This window comes from Poeciliopsis prolifica, unplaced genomic scaffold, assembly GCF_027474105.1.
Source record: "Poeciliopsis prolifica strain line A6 unplaced genomic scaffold, Auburn_PproV2 SCAFFOLD066, whole genome shotgun sequence".
Classification (NCBI taxonomy): domain Eukaryota; kingdom Metazoa; phylum Chordata; class Actinopteri; order Cyprinodontiformes; family Poeciliidae; genus Poeciliopsis; species Poeciliopsis prolifica.
The window spans coordinates 943,845-966,770 of record NW_026562441.1 but is presented as its reverse complement, the minus strand read 5'-3'; the positions used below and the strand labels follow the sequence as shown (position 1 = coordinate 966,770).

The 22,926-nt window shown below is 38.9% G+C and overlaps 1 pseudogene; it reads left to right on the top strand.

Annotated features, from left to right (window-relative positions):
* Positions 1 to 1,292: 1,292 nt before the first annotated feature.
* LOC129351322 (endophilin-A1-like) lies at positions 1,293 to 18,690 on the top strand (annotated as a pseudogene).
* Positions 18,691 to 22,926: the final 4,236 nt, after the last annotated feature.

Below are 22,926 nucleotides of genomic sequence, written 5' to 3'. Positions count from 1 at the left end.
CATCAAATAACTCAACTTTGGGTTCTCGTTTAACCCTGAATGTATGAAACGTGTTTATGTTCAAATTAAAGACAGAAATATATACTTTTTTCAGCAAATAAATCAAGAAATGATCGACTTTACGGCAATTTAGTCATGATATCAATCATTGATTCATCTTAAGTGAATTGTTTATGCTATTTTATTACATTTAATAATTTTCTCATTGTAAGTTTTTATATTTTGCTAATGAATTTTGTGAATTTATTTATTTTCTCTTATCGACGCTCTGATTTCCCAGCCATATTTAAAAGCACCATGAGACCCCCTGTTGAGCTGTCCATGGTGCTGAAACACAAAACTCAGCTCCTCTTCTTCTTCTTCTTCTTCTTCTCTCTTTATTTTAACCTTTTATTTTCTACAAACAGCTGCTTTCATCAGTATTCTGACGTCACAGTTATAAGTCTAAGATCCCACATCAAAGGTAAACGTCTCGTGCTCTGTAGGGCGGCGCGTGGATGCTGGAGGGCGGCGTGTTCACGTGACAGAACAGTGAGGCTCCCTCCCTGCCAAAGATCGTCTATCTTCGACAGAGAACACTCCTGTGTGTTTACAAAACTTTAAGTAGATTTTTAAAAAGAAATTTAAAATGTTTTTTGTGTAAAAAATAAACGAATAAAGACCAGAGTTTGGTTTAAAATGAAAACCTGTGTGATGAAAAAAAAAATCACTTTTATTGCTGACAATAATTTCATCTGAGATAATGTTTAGAAAAAAATACAGAAGAAAAGCAACATTAACCAAATTAGAAATATGATACAAAGTATAATTAGTTAATTACATCACAAATGCAAACATTGATACTTATTTACACATAATGAAGAGAAAAATAGACACTGGAGAAAGAAGAAAGAAAGTTTGACGTTTTCTTTTAAATCAACGACATCTGCATTAATTACACTGGAGAGTTTTTCAGATCACAGACTCAGTCAAAAAATTAAACATTGTTACAAAATAGAATATTTATAATGTAATAATAATAACAATAATAGCAATATTTTTTATTATTTTGAAAATATATCTAATGTCCCATTTTGAAGAATTAATTTCAAAACAATCTTAAATTAGATGAGTAATAAAAATTAACATATAAAAATTAACAGTGTGTAAATTTTATGAAATATCAGATTTAAATAATTAGTTCAAAATTATTCCACTGAGATTATTCATTTTCCAGCTCATTTCAAAAACTGCCCATACTTCCAGTTGGGGTGACTCATCTCTTCATTAGACGATCTGTGTCCGCCTGAAAATAGATCCAGCTGGGTTTGGTCTGACCATCATCATCCTCGCTGGCTCCTGTTTCCTCAGTTTCCTCGGGAAAATCGGACCGGATCCGCCGCTACCTGAAGGATTTACCGACACTTTCTCCTCTTAGCGCGAGTTAAAGCCTCCAGTCCGCCGGAAGTCGCCTGAAATCTCCATTTCCGCTGTTTCTTTCTGCCTGTGAAGCCGAAGAGAGGATGTCTGTCGCGGGGTTGAAAAAGCAGTTCCATAAAGCCACCCAGGTAAGAAGACAACATGTTCATTTATTTGTTACTTTTCAATGTTTGGGTTTTTTTCCCCGCAATAATTTCACCTTAATGCGCCTGAATGTGATGAAAGTCGCTTTATTTACTGAGACCTGAAGAGCGGCGAGGTAAACACTGAATCTCATTTGCTTCATTATCCACAAAACGCTCCAATTCTCCATAAATATAGTTTCTAATATTTTATTTTATCCAATGAAAGCCGTGATCTGTTACTTGGTAACATTTCTGGAGATACATTTGTTCACATGTTCAGTTTATAATGTTTCTCTTTTTTAGATTTTTCAAATTAAATTCTCAATGGTTGCTGTTTTATTGAGACCTTTGAGCAATTCTCGCGATATTTTGTGTTTTTAGCGTTAAAATGAGGGTGAACCCCCTTCTGTAACATTATGTAACAGTTTGTGCTGGAAGTCTGCAGAGCTGATTGGCTGTTGCTTCCAGCAACAGGGAATTCCCTCCATCCTCCTCCAGTCATCCCTCCATCCTCCTCCAGTCATCCCTCCATCCTCCTCCAGTCATCCCTCCTTCCTTTCTTCTTTACTTTCTTCTTCAGTCTTAATTAGCATACCTTGATTTTCATTTTTATTTTGTTTCAATTCATCCAAACTCCCATCTATCATCACTCCATCAATCCTTCTCACCTTTCTATATCTAGAAATCTATAAATTAGTCTATTTTTATCATTTTATACTCTTTTTCTTTTAATCTATTAATTTATGTTATTTTCTATCAGCATCTTTTCTCTGTTATTGTTCACAGTTTTAGGTGTTTCTTTAACTTAAATCCATCCGTCATTTATTTATTTTTAGCTGTATCTAGTTGAGCTGCTATTTCCTGGGAAGGAGTCGTCATGGTGGACTCATCAGCCAATCAAAAGAGAGCTTCAGAAACCATGTGACCACGTTGTGCTAGCTGCAGAAGATGCTGCTTGTGTTTGATGAAAGGTTGTTGTGGTTCGTCTTAAAAGTCTCGGATATTTAGTAGAGCGTTTATGAAGCGGTTAGAATGAGGGCAAAGGTCGGGCTGCTGGGTCTTGTTTAATGCATTTAGCGGCGATAACACATTTTTAGATATTAGCTGAAAACTCTGATCTTCTTTCAGTTTTTTAAATTATTTTTTCCACTGTTTTGTCAACATTTACCTTTTAGATCCTGATTATTTTTTTTTTATCACCACGTTTCTTCAGTCGTTCTATCAGGGTTTTTTTACATCAGGTCTCTTTATTATTCTGAACACGGAGCTTTGATATTAAATTTCTCTGTTTTCCTCTGATTTCTCGAGCCCTTCATTCATTCATCACTCCATGTTTCCATCTTCTCTTTTTGCCCCCAGCATCTTTTCATCCTTTCATCGTCTCTCCGTCTTTCAGACCGAACCTTTACCTCTGAAGCTCGTCTGTTTGTGTATTTGTGCAATCAGAACCGGTCGACGCGGCAGACCCGGTTTGAATGAGCAGAACCTCTGACCCGCGGCCCAGCCTGTCAGCTGCCTGTTGGTTCTGTTTAGGAGACGGAGCGCGGACGGACATCCTGTCTCCTCCGCTCAGCGTCCTCTCCGTCTCCGTCTCGTTAGTCCTCCGGTTTCTTCTTCTGCGCTTTGCTACTGTTGGTTCTGGAAACCCGTCAGAGGAAAATCCAGCTTCTCGTTTGGATGTTTACATGCCGATTAAAACTCCTAACCGTTGATTTAATCTTTGCTGGCAAGGCCCTTTTTTTAAAACAAATCTGGATTTTTTCCAGCAATGATCTCTTTAGGTTAAAAAGGTTTTTGAATTGAATATAGTGCTTACTTTGATGAAAAATTAGATCAATTAAATAATAATTTCAGACCTTGAAATTAACTGTATTAAATAACTTTAATAGCATCCTAATGGTTTTTAACTTTTTCTGAGCGCTGCAGGTTTCCCCTTCGTTTCACTTTAACGTCACAAAGACTGAAAATATCTTTATAATCCTTCCCAGTTTGATGTGCAGCAGCAATTGCTTCAGAAAAGTCTGAAACATTTCTGCAGTTTTAAATCTGGGGCATCATATAAACTTCAACAGTGATTTCAGGAAGCATTAAAACAAATAGAAATCGTATTAATTCCACCTTCATGTCGTGATCTGAGCTTCTGCAGCTTCTTTAAATGTTTCCCGTCTGAGAGCAGATAAACTCCAGGAGGAATCTTCCTGTTTTCTGTCCGGCTGTCATCAGGACGGATTCCTGCACATCTCTGTGGCGTTTGTCAGGCGGCGGCGCCGATAAGGAGAGGAGATGATGTTTATTGATCCCTGAGGGTGAAAACTGGGTCACTGCAGCAGAGCAGGAAGCAAAAACATAAAAATAAAAAGCACGCAGAGAGGAGGACGGCACGGACCGTCCTGCTCAGCCTGCTCTGCGTGACTTTAGTTTTTATTCTGTTTGCTAAATTATTCATCCCTCTGGGCCACAGTGTCTCTACTGGTTTTTATGTGATAAACCATCACAAACTGGGTTATATTTCTACTGTGAAGTAAAATAGCTTCATTTTTATTTTACAAATAAACATCTGTAAAGACCAGCAGACATGTGAAACGTTCTCTGTGTTGGAGCAGAGATTCATCTAAAAGTTACAGGATAGTTCACAGCAAAGCATATTCATGTGTTGGAATGGTCTAGTCAAAGTCCAGACCTACAGTAGACCCCCGGTTCTCACAGGAGGAAGCAACTACAGCAAACCTACCTTCAAAAATGCAGAAGTTTGGCTAATATTTTAATAGTTAAAACATTAATACAGTGGAAACGGGCTGGGTAATCAATATCAGTATCTGCTGCGATAAACACATGATCGATTAAAAACTAAATAGTTCCACTGAACTGACATAGGCAGAGAAAAGACGTCTAGCTGAAAAACATTGGACTTGATAAACTCACTCGCTCTTTTGTTACCTAGCAACAGCCTGACGAGTAACTTGTTGTTGCCTAGCAACAACCTGTTGAGTTGCATGCGCAGCAGCAGTTTTAGGTTTCACCACCTTTCCTTATAAATGCTTAGAAATAAAAAACAAAGTGGATAGAAAATGTCACGGCACCATTTTGGAAGTATTTCAGACATTTAAAACTGAAAACTTATCAATACTTATCAATATTGATTAAAATACTGTGTCAAATAGCAGTGACTCAATCTACATTTTCTATTACATAGATCTAACCTATGAGAAAAGTGATAAAAATATTCTGATTCATTTAAATCCTGAAACGGGAATATTCAGTTCTATTCTGAACATCCGATTTCAGCAAAATAATTGACTAAACTTAATTTTCTAGATGTCAAAAGAGACTTCCTGTGTGTGAATCTCTACAAACTGTCTTCATGAGGACTGAATGCTTCTGCAAGCCAAAACTTTATCGATTTTTATGTGCTAAAAATATTGAAATCTCTCATTTTTATTCTGCTTTGCATTAGTTGTGTTGGTCTGACAGATAAAACACTGAATGGTACAAATACCAGATCAAAGCCTTTAAAAGGGCTTTTTTAGTGTGAGACATCAAAGAGTGTCGTCTAAATGTTCATGTTTGAGGTGAAAATCATAATAGTTGACATCTGATTTTTTTTTTACTTATATTGTAAAGAAAAACTTGTAACTTTGAATATAAACAGTTTCACTGCTTTTAAAAGCAGAGGAAATCCCACTGATCAGTTCAAGGATCTGGCTTGATGTTGGAGATGAAAGAAAGAAAATCAAAGCTTGAATCAGATGTTTGAAGTGAGGTGAGATCAGGGAATCCACAGAAGGCATTATGGGACAGCGGCTGGCGGCACGAGGCGTCTCCGTCTGGTGGCTCTGCGAGCTGATTGGTCGTCTCGCTGATGATGATGATGATCCCTGCACATGTCAGCTGCCGTGATTTGATTCGCCGACTTGCTTTATTCATGTTTCACACACCGAGCGCAGAGAGGCGTTCGGCCGCCTGATGATTATCCTGATTAAAAACAAAACACCGCATTACGTCCTCCATCTTTAACAGGTCATTACAAAAAAACTATTATATACAAACTGAAGCAAGAGCTGGAGCTGCTAGTCAGCTAAACATCAGCTTTTTATGGCTGGACAACAAATCAATAACAATATAGACAGGTGATCAATATCAACAGATAATATGCCTGTTGGAGAATTCGCTGAGCTCTGATCCAGAACCGCACAGCATTCTGGGAGATGAAGGCGGAGGGAAGACTTTAGCCGGCTAGCATCAAACCAACTCGTTCTTTGGTTACCTAGCAACCAACTCGTTCTTTGGTTACCTAGCAACCAACTCATTCTTTGGTTACCTAGCAACCAACTCCTTCTTTGGTTACTAGCAACCAACTCATTCTTTGGTTACCTGGCAACCGACTGCGCAGCAGCAGTTTAAAGTTTCTTCATTTGACTCATAACTGCTTAAAAATGAAAAATAAACAGTGTGGAGAGGAAACTGGGTGAAACAGGAAACGTCACATTAACAGCTGGTCAGTATTTCAGACATTTGAAACAAAACAAAAATCAATAATTATTGATATGAACCCATATTTCCAGATTTTTTAATACGAGTTTCTGCCTCATTTCAGCAACATCAGCAGTTTTGGTTGGACTACTGGGATTTCTTTGTTTTTTGTATTTTTGGTCGAATTAAAATAAAGAACTTTTAGCCAGTTACATTCACTAGAATAACTTTGTTGGGAAAAAGTTTCTTTTAGGAGTATTTTTATTATGTTTTACTTTATACTTTTACTTGAATAACGGTATTAGGAAGTATTGCTACTTTTCAGTAACATTTTGGAAAAATGTTTCCTTTCGCCAGAGTAACCTGACCTCTGACCCCAGAACCTGACCCGGTTCCATCGGTTCTGTCTGGAGGAACGGGCCAGAACTCCAGTAAACTGCAGTGAGAAATTTGTGGAAGGAAATCCAAAATGAAAAGTTTTTAAAAACTGTTTTTGATTCGTTGGTGCTGGAAACACAGCGGAGGAATCTGAAAACTAAAACTAAAATGTAGGCCGCGTCGCAGCATGGCAGCGTTTCCTCACAGGTGATCAATATCAACAGATAATATGCTTGTTGGAGAATTCGCTGAACTCAGATCGGCGGCGGCGTCCGCGGCGTCGACGGAGCGGGAAATGAGACACCGCTGAGCCGAATGAAACCCGAGAGCGAGAACAGATCGATGTCCGGGTGTAGAAACAACAAGAGCCACGAAGAAATGAGGTCAAATTTAGAAATGTAGCTTTTTACTTTCAGTTTTAATCATGATTAAAACTGATTACTGAATAATCATCTAATTTAGTTATCAATTAATCGCTAATCAGTGTATACAGACTAAAGTTGCCATTTGCTGAAAGAACAACATATTCAGAGTGGTAAATAAGTCAAAATTATACAAACAATTATATAAATTAACGTTTAAGATTTTAAAAAACTTTCTTTAATATGTTTAACCTGGTTCAAATTCTGCAAAAAATTCCTATTAGGTTTCATTTTTCTGTCCAATTATTAATTTATTGATCCAAAAACGAGTCATTATCTTATTTTAAAAAGGAAATGTGCATCTTTTAATATATTTATGATGTTGTAGAAAAATGGAAGTGGTTAAATGATTTTGTTTTATCCCAGAAATGATCAGGGATTTTTATTAATGAAAATCTGGATTGGTTCAAAGTTGGGTTTACCTGCAGGAGCATGAAAACGAAACATTTATTTACACTCGGATTTCCTTCTTCAAGTTACATATTTGGCCAAATTTAATATAAATCAGTAAAATGCAGAAAATCATCTGTAATATTTTTATTGAGCTATTTAAAGAAATATATCATGATATAATTTTTGGCATTCAGACTGAAAAAGATTAACTTTATAATCAATAATTGATCTAAATACAGTTATTTTACCCAGATTTTTAGTAATTTATCCATTCTGTCTATTAGTTCATTGACGATTTATGTTTTTAAGCTTTAATCTAATTTGACATTTAGATTAAAGAAGGAAATGACGTGATAATCATTAAAAAATATGAACAATATAAACGATGTAAACGTGTTTAATTCTCCTTTTACTCCTGCCGGTTGCATGGACAGTGTTGTCATGGCAGCCACACGCGTCACACACACACACACACACACACACACACACACACACACACACACACACACACACACACACACACGGTTCTGTAGGTCAATAATTAATCATCCTTGAGGGCGTCGCACGTGGCAGGGAGGCAGAGGAAGAGCCGCCTTCTGTTCCAGCTGAACCGTGACCTTTGACCTGGTATCTGTGCCACTCTGACATCCAGTTTGTCATCAGCTGACAGACGATGACGACGACTATTTGTGATGAACTCCTGCTAGGCGGAGGTTAAAGGTCACATCAGGAAGGATCTTGCAGCAGATGTTTCTGTTTTCTGCTGTTAGCATCACAGCTAGCCGCAGCAAATGGAGGTAAAACGTTATTGAACATTATCGTATTATAACATAACGGCATTTATCATATTATTTATTCATCATGACAAAAATTGGGTCAAAATGGAATAAATTTTGATTTATCGTTCTCTCAATAAATTTAAAATAACGACAATTAAAAAAAAAACTGGCGATATTATCGGAAATGTTAATTTTGTGCTAATTATGCTTGCTTCAAAGGCACTCTACTGCCACCTTCTGGATGGAAATATCCAATACGTCATAATCACAAAGATTTTAACACCATTAAAAATAGTTTTTTTAATTGAAAATGTTTGTCAGTGTATTCATCTTATTGATTAAAATGCGTTTAATTTCAGTGAATAAGTTAAATTAACTCGATTAAAAGCGGTTTGTTGGCGCGGCGCCGTGGAATCCGGGTCCGTTTGGATCTTCGGATCAGAAAGGCAGCAGGAAACAGCAAACTGATATATTCAACTAATTGAATCTTAAGGACCAACTAACGGCGCTGATGAGCCTCTGATCCCATCCGACTGGCCAGAGCTGTCTGGCTCCTGCTGGACGTTATTGATCTTCTGGTCAGGTGATTGATCCGCTGTTAAAGCCTCATTGATCATCAGTTCTTCTCACGCAGCCTGGTCTGCTGGTATGAGGCGCATTCAGCCAGACATGCTCACTCATTTATCAACTTTTAAATAGAGGTTCATGTCCTGATGAATCTCAGGCTTTCGTTCTAAAAGCTGAATTGCCAAAACAATCTCCAAACAGGCTGATCAGGTGATGTGAGGCGTTTTCATCATGTGTCTGGAAAATCTTAACAACAAATGAATTTTCATTGTTTAGCAGTTTTATGATCAAAATGTAGAAATAAAGATTCTTGGTTCTGGACCATCTAGTTGCTCCATAAGCTGCAGGATTTAGTTGTTTTTGTGTTGGATGTGTTTTTTTTTCACCGCCAGCGAGTCGTGACTCCTGCGCCTCTTTATGCCCGACTTCATGGTGTGAATACTAATGAGGGCAGAAATGGATCCGGAGGCTTTGGGATGTTTTTGTTCCTGCTCTGCTGCATCGTTTCTTTTCTCCTTTCGCTTTAATCGTCTCTGTTAGCGACAGATAATCAATGTTTCAAACAGGAATCTGCTGCTGTCCCATAAGCATCAACATTTCTCAAACATAGAAGTCATTCTCACATCATTCCTGTTGTTTATATTAGTTTTAAGGCCTCAGAAAGACTTCCCTCCTGCACTTGTTGCTGCTAGTTTCACATTAGCATTCATTTAGAAGACATTTGAATTAGCTTTGAAAAGAAAAACATGACAGAAGGAAGTTATATTCCACACAGTAAGTACATTTTATTTCAGAAATGACATAAAAATAGCCATATTGTCCATATTTAATCTCTGGAACTCAAACATTATTGAGTCAAACGATTCTCAACATTTTCAAATATCAGCTCAACGAAAAGCACATTAATCTGAAAATTCATGCAAAAATCCAGCATTTTTGGCACTAATGTAGATTGTTGAGTTTGATGCAAATTTTCTGGGATTGGCTGATAAAACTTTGGGAAGTTTCAAAAGTTGAACATTTTCAGAGAATTAGTTTTTGGAATAACAGAACAGTCGAAAACGTTGCTGGAGTTTGTAGCATCTGTTTGATTTTCTGCAGGTTTGAAAGTTTTTCCTGCATCCTGTAGTTGTGGTAACGTCAGTAGCTGCTGCAGGTTTGCTCTCTGCTCTCATGTTGAGTTAATGTTGCAGCAGCAGTTGGAGCTGCTGCAGTGCAGCGCCCCCACAGGTCAGGAGGGGAACAGGTTTTTCATAAGGTTCAGATGGTTTGACAACAGAGAGAAAAAAAAAACACAGCAGCTGAAAAATTTTGAAGTTTTGGTCTCAAATTGAACCAAAGATATCAGACTCAGTTTGTTTTGCTCCTCGGTTTTGTTATTTTTTCTGTCATGTCTGGATTAAAGCCAGACGGTGGGGATCCATCCGCGCCATCTGGTCGATCGGTTCTGGTTCTGATGAAGGAGATAAAATCCTCCTTCATCAGAGATCTCTGCTTCTCCAAACCTGAAACACTCCCCAGATATTTCCTGAAGCTTTTGGTGAGAATTTAGTTTTCCGTTCCTGTCGCACGCTTCCCGTCTGAACCCAGTTCAAACAGGACGGATGACGAGTAACCAGCCTTAGAGCTCGTATGTTTCCACACACACTGCAGGAGATTAAACCGTCTGCAGAGGAATAATCCTCAACACTTCAGAAACATTTTGACAACGTTTCATATTTCCATATAATCACATTTGGCCCCCAATAAGTGGATCATATGATCGAAGAAAATATGGAAAACTGGAGGAAAACATCCCGTTTGTTTTTTATTAAGGTTGCAGTCTGAAGCTGTTTTTATTTTTTTATTTTTAATGACTTTCCATTGAAACGGCTTTTTTATTTTGCAGAGGCTAAACCTTATTTATTTTATTTTTACCGGGTTACAGAGTGAAAACTTTTCCCTCACCTTCTCATGTGATGTGGACGGCTTTGTGGAAAAACTGCTGTCTTACCTCAGCTTCTGATCTGACCTATGACCCCAAAACGTGTGACATAAAACAACAAGAGTGGCGGCTTACATGTTTGTGATCAGCTGGTTTCTGATTGGCTAAGCATCACATTTAACAGGTTTAATGTGTTAATGATGAAGTGAAAATCTCTAAACGAACCAGATCTGATCTTTTCTTTCTCTCATCTAAATCTAGCGGCCCGTCAGTTTTGCCTCGTCTTTGTCACATTTCCTTCTCGCCTTCCAGCCTCTCAACCTCCTGCTGAGGATTTACAAGAGAAAATAAATGGCAACCGTTAATCATCACAGCTTATATTCACACAGAATGTGTCACATTTCTGTAATTTACATAAAACACTCAAATCCAGGATCAAAATGTGACATGAAAAGGTTGATATTCATGTTGTTTCTCTTTCTTTGGAGGTTTTATTGATATTTTTAGTCCCACGTCATAAAACCTGAACCTTAAAGCCTCCCTGCTTTCTCGTTGTTTGAACACTGAACCAGTTCAGTGATTTGCCTGCTCTCTGGGTCGGGTCGTCACGTTTCCTCGGCTCATTACAGCCGTTTTCTGTTTGGGTTTCTGCTCGAGTGTCTAACCGCGACAGACGGCACATGGATGATGCAAACAAATGGAAACAAACGGAGCAGGCGAAGGAATCAGCGTTACAGATAATAAATCATTACAGATAATAAATCATTACAGGCAAGAAGGAAAAGATGAATGGAAACGACTGAAGCTGTGAAGTTTTTAATAAAACTGCAACAGTTAAGTGGAGTCTTTTACTTGTATCCAGAGGCCCAGAAAAATAAAACTGAAAACCCTTGAAGGACAGAAAATAAACATTTAGCGCAGTGTCTATAAACTACAAGGAAATTTCACTCATATTGAGACATTGTGCAGATTTATTTTATTTTACCACTTAAACCGCACATTAAAATATGTAAATAATCCAGCAGCAGCATAAAACAGAGAAGTTAGCTACCTTTTTACTTCAAACGTGGAATTTAGGATGCTGAAACTGTATCCCCAGTGATTTTTATTAAAAATGTTTCCAATGAACATAAATTACCTGAAAGGGAAAAATATTAAAACAAGACCTTAAGATAAGGGCTTGGAAATCTAAAGTTTGCTGCTGACGCTGCAGTTTCAAACATTCTGGGCCAAGTTCAAACTTAAAATGCAGAAACGCATCTCTTTAGGACGACTCTGGGCTCCGATCCAAAAGAATCCTGCAGCAATGTTCAAACGCTGATCAGCCGTTGGTCAAACATCCATCAGTCCTCCGGTATCTACCGTCCAATATGGCGTCTGGTGACTTTGGCTGGCCGATAAGATGAACCGACTCCGGATGCCAAGCTCTCCTGATGGTCCGATTCTCCTGTGGACAGCAGGGACCCGGCTCCTCCATCTGCTGTCAGGGTGCCACGACCTCTGACATTTGTCACAGCAGCGTTGTAATTAAGCTGATTTTCCTGCAGGCCTCGGCGGGGAGTGACTCAGCAGAAAGCGAGTGTGGCTGTAAGACGAGAAATAAAAGGACAAGAGAGCCACAAGGGAAGACAGAGGAGAAAAAAAAGCAGAGGCAGCGAGAGTCCTGAATAACGGGAGAGAAACTGGAGGAGGAGAGAAGCAGAACAGATTAACTTTTTATGTTCCTACAACTTTCTGCCATTTTATCACATTACAGCTGAGATTTAACCAAATCTACAAAGTTCATTTATGTCTTTAGTGACGTAAATTAACTTTGTAGATTTGGCAAAAGAGTGAAAGCAAATAAATGCACAAAGTCGGTCAAGCAGCTGCTTGTTATGAGGAACAGGACCCCCTGCTGACCTTTCTACGTTGGTATTAGGTTCTGTGCTACACATTGTTTGGCATTAATAGGTTGCTAACGAGCTGTAAGAATTATTTTAAAATAGAAAAAACCTTCTGCAGACTTATTAGGCCTCCAAGGAAAGGATCCTAGAAAACCCAATAGACACAACATTCCCATTTACTGAAGAACTGCTAAAGTAGCTTTTTCTAGAAAACTGTCATAACAAAGATGAATAATAGAGAAAAGAAATGTTTGCAGTTATTTGTGTTGGACGAACAAAATCTCCTTAGGATTTTTGATTTAACTTGACTGTTAGTGACTTTTCAGGTCTGACCAGCTGTTAGCTGTTAGCCATTAGCATAACTCTGGTTCACTGTAAATTTGACCCGTTTGATGAACTGCTGTTAGCCAGTTTGACGATGATTAACCACCACCTCCCATTAGCCGTTAGCTTGACTCTAATTAGTTAGCAATCATTTTGAGCCAATTAGCTGTTGGCTTAAACCTGAGTTGCTGTTCGTCTGACTCTCATTAGCCTTTACCTGGACTCTAAATAGCTGCCATCTGTATGGTCATTAGCCATTAGCTTTGCTCTGACTATTAGCATACATCTCTGTTACTGTTAGCGGTTTGCTCGACTCCATGGTGACTAATTTCTGCCTGATTGATGTGATTGTTGTCTACGGTCTGCAGCTCATCTCTTCTCCTTATGATCCAGGTTCCAAACAGCTGAACCATCCGTTGTTTAACAGATGGTTCAGTAAAAACGGATCAAACGCGCTTTAGATTTCCCTCAAACGAAGGACGGTAAAGATGAAACTGACTTATGTAAGAGTTCAACACACACACAGCTCACTGAGACCAGGCTGAGGTTTCCTCCCCAGCAAAACAAACACTCTTAAAGGTTTGTCTTTGTCTTTGTTTCCTGGAAACATTATAGGAAGCTTTCACATCCTCGTCTCTATGGTAACTGCATCCCCATCTGTCGGTCCCTCACACTTTTCATTTCCGCCTTGGTCTCACGTTGTTTTGATTTTAAATTTGACTTCTTTTTTTACTCTGAGAAGCTCCTCAGTTTAGAAACGGGATTTTTCTGCCATGTATTTCCTACGTCAGAGCAGCTTTGAGCACATCGTCACCATCACCTGCACTCAGGTGTTCAGGCTGTTCGTGTTTGGCGGCTCGTTTGTCTGATGGAAGCAACTGCTTTAGATCCCAGACACTCACATTCACACAGATATTTCACACTGGTTGAAATATCTGTGTACAGCTTTTGAATTTTACTACATAAATAATTCCCCAAAACAATTGGACTTTATTCGATTGATGCCATAAAAGCTCCTGTAAAACCCGGCAGTATAATCTCCCTCCTGCAGAAATCCCAGGATGCACGACGACTTTCTGATTCATAACTCCTAAAATCCAGCTGGCTTCATTTTTCTCTCATCCCTCCACCAATACATAAATATTTTGTCCTGCTAATTAGCCTCATTACAGTAGTTTATGGGCCGGGTCTTGGTGCTGCTGGCGCCATGTGAGGCCTTTATGTGTTTGTTTACCATCGTGTTGGGTGTTGGTGTGTGTGAACGGAGCGTGGGCGGCCGATGGCCCACTCTGCTCCTCCATGGCTGCATCCTGAGGCGATGAGAGCGAATAATGTTGTCGCTCTGCAGCTTCCTGCTCCCACAGTGACCAGCTCAGCTGAGCATGAAGAGGCATAAACCAGCTGCCTTACTGGTGCCGTTACGTAACCTTTAGATGTGAATTAAGCAGCTCTACAACTCTGAAAGTGGATTCTGTTTAATTTGTATTTGTTATTCTATTTTTGTTTGTTTGATTTGTTGGTTCATGTGACAGCCAAAATAGTCAACTCCATGATTCTGCTCTACTTTTTGGCTTTATCAAACTTTTCTTTACAATATTGTTTTAGTTCATCGAGGTTTGCAGAGATTTGTGTTTTCACATTTTATAGTTCGGTTTGTTTGGTTTGATTTGGGACCTGAACTGCAACATTTGTTACATTTTCAGCGGCTTTGTTTCTCTTTCTCACTCCACCGAGTCAAACAAACCTCCTCGCCTGTGGGGGGCGCTGCACCAAGAACCACTAAAGGAAATGATACAGAAACATCTGAAAAAACACTGAGCGCAACTTCCTTCTTCACAAAGTCAGATTTAATCAGTTGTTAGATTTATTTTTTTATCTTTGGTAAAAAAAAATCAAGTGCCATTTCCATTTTACATCCAACACAGAAGCTGTTAGAGTTGCTGATGTTTTTAGCAGCAAGAGGGGCCCCAAGTCAGATTCTGCTCAAAGCCTCATGCAGCCTCGGACCGGCCCTGCAGGACAAGTTTAACCCGCTGAACTGCGCAGAGATGCACAATAAACAGGAGGTTTAATTCAATGCTGCTAATGTGGCTTTAGTAGCAGAAGTGATGAAAACAGAGACGCTGCTGCTGCTCAGAGGCGTTTAAAGACCGACGGATTCGACTTGAAATGGATTTTCTTAGAAACGAAGCAAGAAAAGTAGATAAAACTGAAACTAATGAGTCACTTGGCCTTAAACGAAGGAGGGTTAATTACTCTTTTTATGACTTTAAATGAACAAATTGAGATAAAAGAAGATGTCTTGAAGTAATTAAAGGGAAAATCTTCATTTAGAGTCATTAGAGGAACTCAGGATATTAGCTCTATATGTCAAAAGTTACAAATCTTATAATAATCACAGCTGTATTTGATCTGATGTTTATCAGATCAAACATTTTTATGTTTCTCCTGCATAAATAATCAGACACATCAGCTCATTTTTCCATCAGCAGCTCTCCTCTGCTTTCCGACCATCAGTCCTCAGATCAGCCTGTCGTTGGCTGTAAGACGTTCGCTGGATGAGAATTTTAACTCGCTCTCTGTTTCTCTTTGTCCGTCGTCACAGAAAGTCAGCGAGAAAGTCGGAGGAGCAGAAGGAACCAAGCTGGACGATGACTTCAAAAATGGAAAAGGTCATTTATCATTAAACGTCCAATCAGCTGTTTTAATTTTTTTAATGGATGAATTATCATAAGTTTTCTGTATTCTACTAAGATATGACCTTATTCTGCTAACATTGCTTGTTTTATTTAGATTTTTTTGTGTAATATAAAGACTTTATTTTCAAAATGAATGAATAAAAGTTCTTCTGGCGCTATTACTTTGCAATAATCAGAATAAATCTACTGAAAATTAATAATGTCCACTTAAATTCAGATCTTCAGTTTTATATTAAGGTCCGTCTTTTTTTATATATGTATATATATATAAACTTTCTCTTAAAAAAGTAAAAAAAAAATTTTTACTGGCGGCCACACAAAGTTATTCTAAGGATCACAAAAGGCCCACAGGCCACAACTTGAACACCCTGGTTTATTATCCATGGCGACACCAAAATTAAGTTTATTTTATGTTTTTACGTCTAAAATAATTTATTTTTGTAATAATTGGTTCTGAATGAACTCGTTTGTTTCTCTTTGTCTCCTGCAGAAGGTGGACATCACCAGCAGAGCGGTGCTGGACATCATGACCAAAACCACAGAGTACCTGCAGCCCAATCCAGGTGTGGTTCACAAACACACACACACACACACACACACACACACACACACACACACACACACACACACACACACACACACACACACACACACACACACACACACACACACACACACGGCTGACAGTCGGGGCCTGTGCTTGCCCGCAGCATCCAGAGCCAAGCTGAGTATGATCAACACCATGTCAAAGATCCGCGGCCAGGAGAAGGGGCCCGGCTACCCGCAGGCCGAGTCCATCCTGGGAGACGCCATGCTGAAGTTTGGCCGGGATCTGGGAGAAGAGTCCTGCTTCGGTAAGCAGGAAGCTGTTCCCATCTTCTGAACTGGGATTTCCTTCATTACTGGGGAGAAAAACACTGGAATCCCGGCAGGTTTAAGGCATGAAGGTGTTTTTATTTAAACTGAACTGATCCGTCTTGTTCAGAGGAGATGAAAACTTTTGGAGCAGAACTTAAGAACAAAGTTCTGCTCCAAAAACCATAAGACTTCTGGGAAATGTAGTAAATATCAACACAGATAAGTCATTAATAAATAAACCAGTTTAGTTGATCAGAAGTGCAGATTTTGCACATTTTATTCTTACGTTTGTGTTTCTATGTATCTAAAAGAGACGAAGATTTGAAAAAACTCCCAGCTGATTTTTGTAATGAATTTATGTTGTTTGTTCTGAAAAATGATCAGCAGGGTGAATCTTTGCTTAAAACATGTTTTCGTTTGGTGGGAAGAAAATCCAGAAATTTTGCTAACGAGTAGAAATACTTCATAAGAAAATTACTGAAGCAAAGTAAAACGTAGTAAAAATGCTCGTCTTGACGTGACGGTTTGGTTCTGTTCGTCCAGGCCTGGCGCTGATCGACGCCGCGAGGCCATGAAGGAGCTCGGCGAGGTGAAGGACGCTCTGGACATGGAGGTCAAGCAGAACTTCATCGACCCGCTGCAGAACCTCCACGACAAAGACCTGAAGGAGATCCAGGTGGGCCGGCCGCCGGGGAGGCGCCGAACGGCAACCAGAACCGGCTGCGGCTAACGTCTTGTGTCTGATCGCTGCAGCACCATCTGAAGAAAATGGAGGGCCGGCGTCTGGACTTCGACTACAAGAAGAAACGTCAGGGAAAAGTCCAGGACGACGAGATCAAGCAGGCGCTGGAGAAGTTCGACGAGAGCAAAGAGATCGCCGAGCAGAGCATGTTCAACCTGCTGGAGAGCGACGTAAGCAACATGGCCGACGCTGCCCTGCTGTAGCCAGGAGACGATTCAATGCAACGATAAATGCAAACGCTGTTAAATAGTTTAATCGGAAAATTCCAGAGTTATTTCTACTGTTTGTACTTTATCTGCACTCATTTTAATATTTTATGACTTCTTAGTTTTTATCTTCCTTTCATTCATATTTTATGGTTTAAATTTTAAGCAATTTCTGTTTCATCTTTTATAATCCCATTAAGTCTGACATTTTTCTATGATTTGTTTAATTTTATATGATTTATTTCATTTTATCTCTGAGTTTTTTATTTATTTCATTTTTTAAATAGATCTTTGTTTTCTTTTTTCTCTCCTACCACAGCGTAATTTAATCTGTATTATTGAGAAAAAATTTTAAACATTATGTTCCATTAAAATACATTTATAATTAACAAATCAGAACAACAAACTGATTAAAAACAACAAATCTTCTAAAAACAGAAACTTAATCAGTTATTTGAATATTTTTTATTTGTAAACAGTTTCTTCTTCTTCTATCAGTTCCACGTTTTCAGCAACGTCTTTATCAGAGCAGCAGGAAAACAAAAGATGCAGAGCAGAACCAGATTCAGGCCCAGCAGGCAGAACCACAACAACCTGTGTGTGTGTGTGTGTGTGTGTGTGTGTGTGTGTGTGTGTGTGTGTGTGTGTGTGTGTGTGTGTGTGTGTGTGTGTGTGTGTGTGTGTGTGTGTGTGTGTGTGTGTGTGTGCGTGCTCCAGATAGAGCAGGTGAGCCAGCTGGCAGCGCTGGTCCAGGCCCAGTTGGAGTACCACACCCCTCGAGAAATCCTCCAGCAGCTCTCCAGCAAGATGGAGGACAGGTACGGACACAGACACGAGCCAGTGAACGTAGACCAGCGCTTCCACTGAAATGTTTGTGTTTTCTCCAGGATAAAAGAAGTGTCCAGTAAACCCAGGAAGGAGTACACTCCCAAGCCCAAGATGACTCTGGAGCTCCTGCCCCCAGCGAGAGCCACAACGGGGGGATCCACTCGGCCAAATCCCCCGGGAAATCACCAGGTATTGTAATGACAAGAGTTGTGTAGTAACTAGACATTTACTCAATTACATTTACTTGAGTAACTTTTGGGAGTATTTTTACTATGTTTTTTATTATTATTATTATGAAGTTTTGCTATTTGCTTCTCTTACCCGAGTAGAACTTCAAATATTATGGATTACATGTTTATAAAGTGTTTCTCTGTGTATTTCTGGTTGGTGGAGTTGACTTGGACTGGTCCAGTGACCGGCTTGTGTTTTGTCGTCGTCTCTCAGCGCCGATGGACCAGCCCTGCTGTCGAGCGCTCTACGACTTCGAGCCGGAGAGAACGGGCGAGTTGGGCTTTAAGGAGGGCGACATCATCACTCTGACCAATCAGATCGACGAGAACTGGTACGAGGGCATGATCAACGGCCAGTCGGGCTTCTTCCCATCAACTACGTGGATATCCTGGTGCCGCTGCCCACTAGTGTCCGGCGGCCGCCGGTCCTTCCCTCTTGACCGATCCGGACACCCGTGAAACAGCCTGTATTTGCAGAAACGACAAACCACGCCCTCGTTCTTCTTCTTCTTCTTCTTCTGTGCTTCTGTGCAATTCTGCTTTCACTACAACGGACCGAACTGAGAGAGGCGCTGGACAACACAGGACTTTCAAAAGAGGCGATGAGGAGAATATAGAGTAAGCGGCGCGGCGACTGAGGACTGAAAGAGACGAGAAGATGAAGAGATGTTGGTCTGTTAAAGCATGGTGCTTCGCCTGGCAGCAATGGACACCAGCAAGGCTTTGGAGACTTGCAAACAAGGCACAGTGTATTATGTACGTGCATGTCTGAATGTGTGTTTCAACCTGTCCGTACTCCGTTCTGACGAAGCCAGCACAAATTCCTGCTCATCGGTTTCCAACTTGACAGCTTTTCTTCATCCCTTTGCTTTGACTTCTTCTGCTTTTCTGGAAGTTTTATTTTTGTTCTCTCCATCTTACTAGCACTGCCTTTTAGCATGGCTCCGTAACCTATAGCTACAGCTGTTGTCATTTAACTAACTCTGCCTTTCTCGGAGTCGGCGTAGATTTTCAGTTCAGTGGTTGAATGCATGGACCAGCCACATTGGATCCAGTTCCAGGGTGAATACGAGGTTTAATCCCTTGCTTTGAGTTTTTCTGTCTTGCATGGAAACTTTAGCTGAGTTTTCCATGTCGGATCGGTGAAAGAGAGGAAAACTTGTCGTGATCTACAGTGGCTAAAATAAACTGGTAACCATTTGTAGAAAAAGTTGCACTGAACTGAAGAGAGGTTTTGTTTTTTCTGTCCTTTTAGAATCATATTTGTTGGTTTAAAAGTGTGGAGCTGCTTGCAGATTTGTCCAGTTCCCTGCCTTTGCATGTGAGACTGACTCACTGAAATGTTAACGTTTAATGTTCAGGTCTTTGTTCCAACATGCATTCAGTTCGGATATTGATCACTGCCTCCCCAAAACGACACATAACTGTTGAAGTAGGAAACAAAATAGTTTACAGGAAGCTCTTCGCCTGCAGCAATTACAATTTTCAGCAATTTCACCAACAACCATTTTGCCATCAGTCAGATTTTAACGTAAAATTTTAAATATTAATGTAGCTTCTTAGGAATAATAAAAAAACAATTTCTGATCATCTTTATCATATAAAAAATGTCACTTGAAGGAGTTTGACTTGGATTTCTGCATTAATGAGATTTATTTGAAGGAACGAACGCTAAAAGTTGCAACTATTTGCAAGATATGGATCACCACATTGTGTTTTAATGTAACAACCAAACTCATTATGCTTTTAACATCATACTTAATTTCCCTTTGGGATCAATCAATAATATTCATCTAAACAAAAATATAGAATTAGTTCTTCAATGGTTTAGAACATCTAAAGGTTATTTTTTAAGAGTCAACACAAACATTAAAACACTAAATGTGCCAGAATGTCGTTACCGTCTGAAACTCCCTCCAGGTTTCCAGCTGTTTGGGGAAAATCCTAAAACCTCTATGGTGCTCCGAGAATTTGGTTCTGGTTCTAGAATTTAACAGAAAATATAAAATAAATAGTTTAGGTTTGTTCATAAAATCAGTTTAATTGTTGGTGGTATTGTCCATACTTGTTCTGGTTGATGTATAATTAGACTGGTACTACAGTTACTTGTTTTAGTTTCTGCATCAGTAGTGCATAAAGGTGTTTGCTACACCTTTAAATCCAACTTCATCCCTCATGAAAGACATTAAGTTGGTAACTGTTGCATATGGCTCTTCAATGATGCCGTAGGTTATCAAGCAGTTGAGCTATAGTGGTAGTAATAAAAAAATTACATTCATAAAGCCTTTAGTTCACTTAAATGCTTCAGTGAAACATCTGAGATGTGTTTGACTCAGTGCTCGCTACATGTTTTTAACATCCAGAGGTTTAAGATTAGCATGTGTTCCAGAAGCCAGTTGAAATTCATATACTGATGAGGCATAAATGTTTCAAAGTTTTGATTTTGCAAAACTGAAAATACATTTTTACATTTCTAGGAGTTTTGCTAGCAAAAAATATAACCAGAGTGCTAAATGTTGTACTTGTGGCTTCCTCTTGTACCATAGTGCTATTTTTAAAAAGCTCCAAAATTGCATTAAGGGTTTTTTAATTCCAATGTTTAGCATTAATTTTAAATAGAAAATCTTTTATCCTGGTAATAATTGAATTTAACAGACAATATCAGCAGGAATCTGTGCTAGCAAAGCTAATGCTAACTGTGTAGAGTGGCTAATCACACACAACCGTTAGCATCGTATATTTCTGCTTTAATGACACAGTGTTGAGCAGAGAACTCATCAGTATACACTGGCTAAATACTGAATACCTCATGCGTAGTAAACGTCTTTTGGATTAGACTGTCAGAGGGGCACGATTCATTTATAAGCTCTGCTCGCTTTTGTCACGTTTTATTAGTTAAATTATTTTGAATAGGTAAAATAACGTCTGTGGTAACATTTTAGAATACATGGACTTATTTCCATTAGTAAGGATTTCGATACAAGTAAAATATCATGGTTTTTCTATTGACTTTTGTATTGAGTTTCAAAACAGACAAGTGAGTATCCTTCATATACTATCCATCTAAATTCAGTTGAGAAATATCGCAAGTATTACTTCTCTCTAAATTTCCAGTTGTTTTAATGCAGACTATTAATTTTTGTCTTCAGAATGTTTGCATTGTTCTTCAGCTTTGTGGTTACTTGACAGAAGCAGCTATACCTCATTAGAGCTTCATCGAATGAATCAAGCCACTGATAAAAGGATTTAACATGTCATTCACTATTTTGGCTGGAGAATAGTGAACTTTGAAGCTGTAAAAACAAAAAATAGAGTATTTTAGACCTGAATGCTAATATTATGAAACTGCAGTGTCAAGATAACCACAGAGATCTACTGTCAAATAAACAATAAACACCATGGCAATAAATTGTGATGCAACAATAAAATGTAACATTTCAATAAGAACACTATCTATCTATCTATCTATCTATCTATCTATCTATCTATCTATCTATCTATCTATCTATCTATCTATCTATCTATCTATCTATCTATCTATCTATCTATCTATCTATCTATCTATCTATCTATCTATCTATCTATCTATCTATCTATCTATCTATCTATCTATCTATCTATCTATCTATCTATCTATCTATCTATCTATCTATCTATCTATCTATCTATCTATCTATCTATCTATCTATCTATCTATCTACTCTATCTACTCTATCAGCTAGCTAGCGGTCCCTAGCTAACAGTCTGTCTGTTGGCTAGCTAGATTGCATGCTAGTTAGCAATTCCAAGCTAACAGTCCAATGTGACACCAAAATAAGAGTAATGAACTTTCTCTGCCACATTCTAGCTACTCCTTTACTGTTGTAGAAGATGGAGGTTTGGAGCACAATGTATGTTCAGTGTTTTTCTTTTTTACTTTGTTTTTTGTTTTAAACCTATTTTTCCATTGTGTCTAAAAATCTGATTTTCAGATTCTGTCTGTGGAAAGTTTATGAGCCGCCCACATGCGACCGAAGCGCTTAATGTGTGCTGTCAAGGATGGCTGTCCAAACACAAATCAGTAGAACTACAATTAGCAATTAGCCTATTTTAAGAAACTGCTATATAATTGCTCTGTGGGCAAGCTTTTAGCCCACTTAGGTCTAATCATTCCTATTTAAACTACAAAGTGCTTTATGACTTTTTATTTTCTGTTAAATGTCTTAATTTAATTCGGCCCTGCTTTTGTCTGTTTCTGTTTTCCGTCCTTGCAGATTTGCCCTGTATGGCGACATGTATTCTAACCTCAGTGAGGGACTTGTTGTACAGTGTTATTCTCCATGTTCACTATTCACTTGAAGTGAGTGTCAGACCTCGGCGACTTTACTTGCCTCTGCTTAGTTTTCAGCGCAGTGTGTGGACTGAGGGACAAAACGTAGCACTTAAACCAAACCTGGTTTCATCTCAACATTTCATCGGTTGGAAGCTGCAAGAACACTCATCTGGGATGACCTTCAAACTATTCAGGAAAGGAAAAAAGCTGAGCATTGATATTAAAATGCAATGCTTTTTCAGTTTGAGTTTAAACTGAACTGGTTTCCAGTAAAAGTCAGATAAGAGTCTCTAATTGTCTGACCAGATTCAGTGCTCGCAATGCCAACCAACAGCAACAAGTTATTTCTCTTTGGATTTATCTA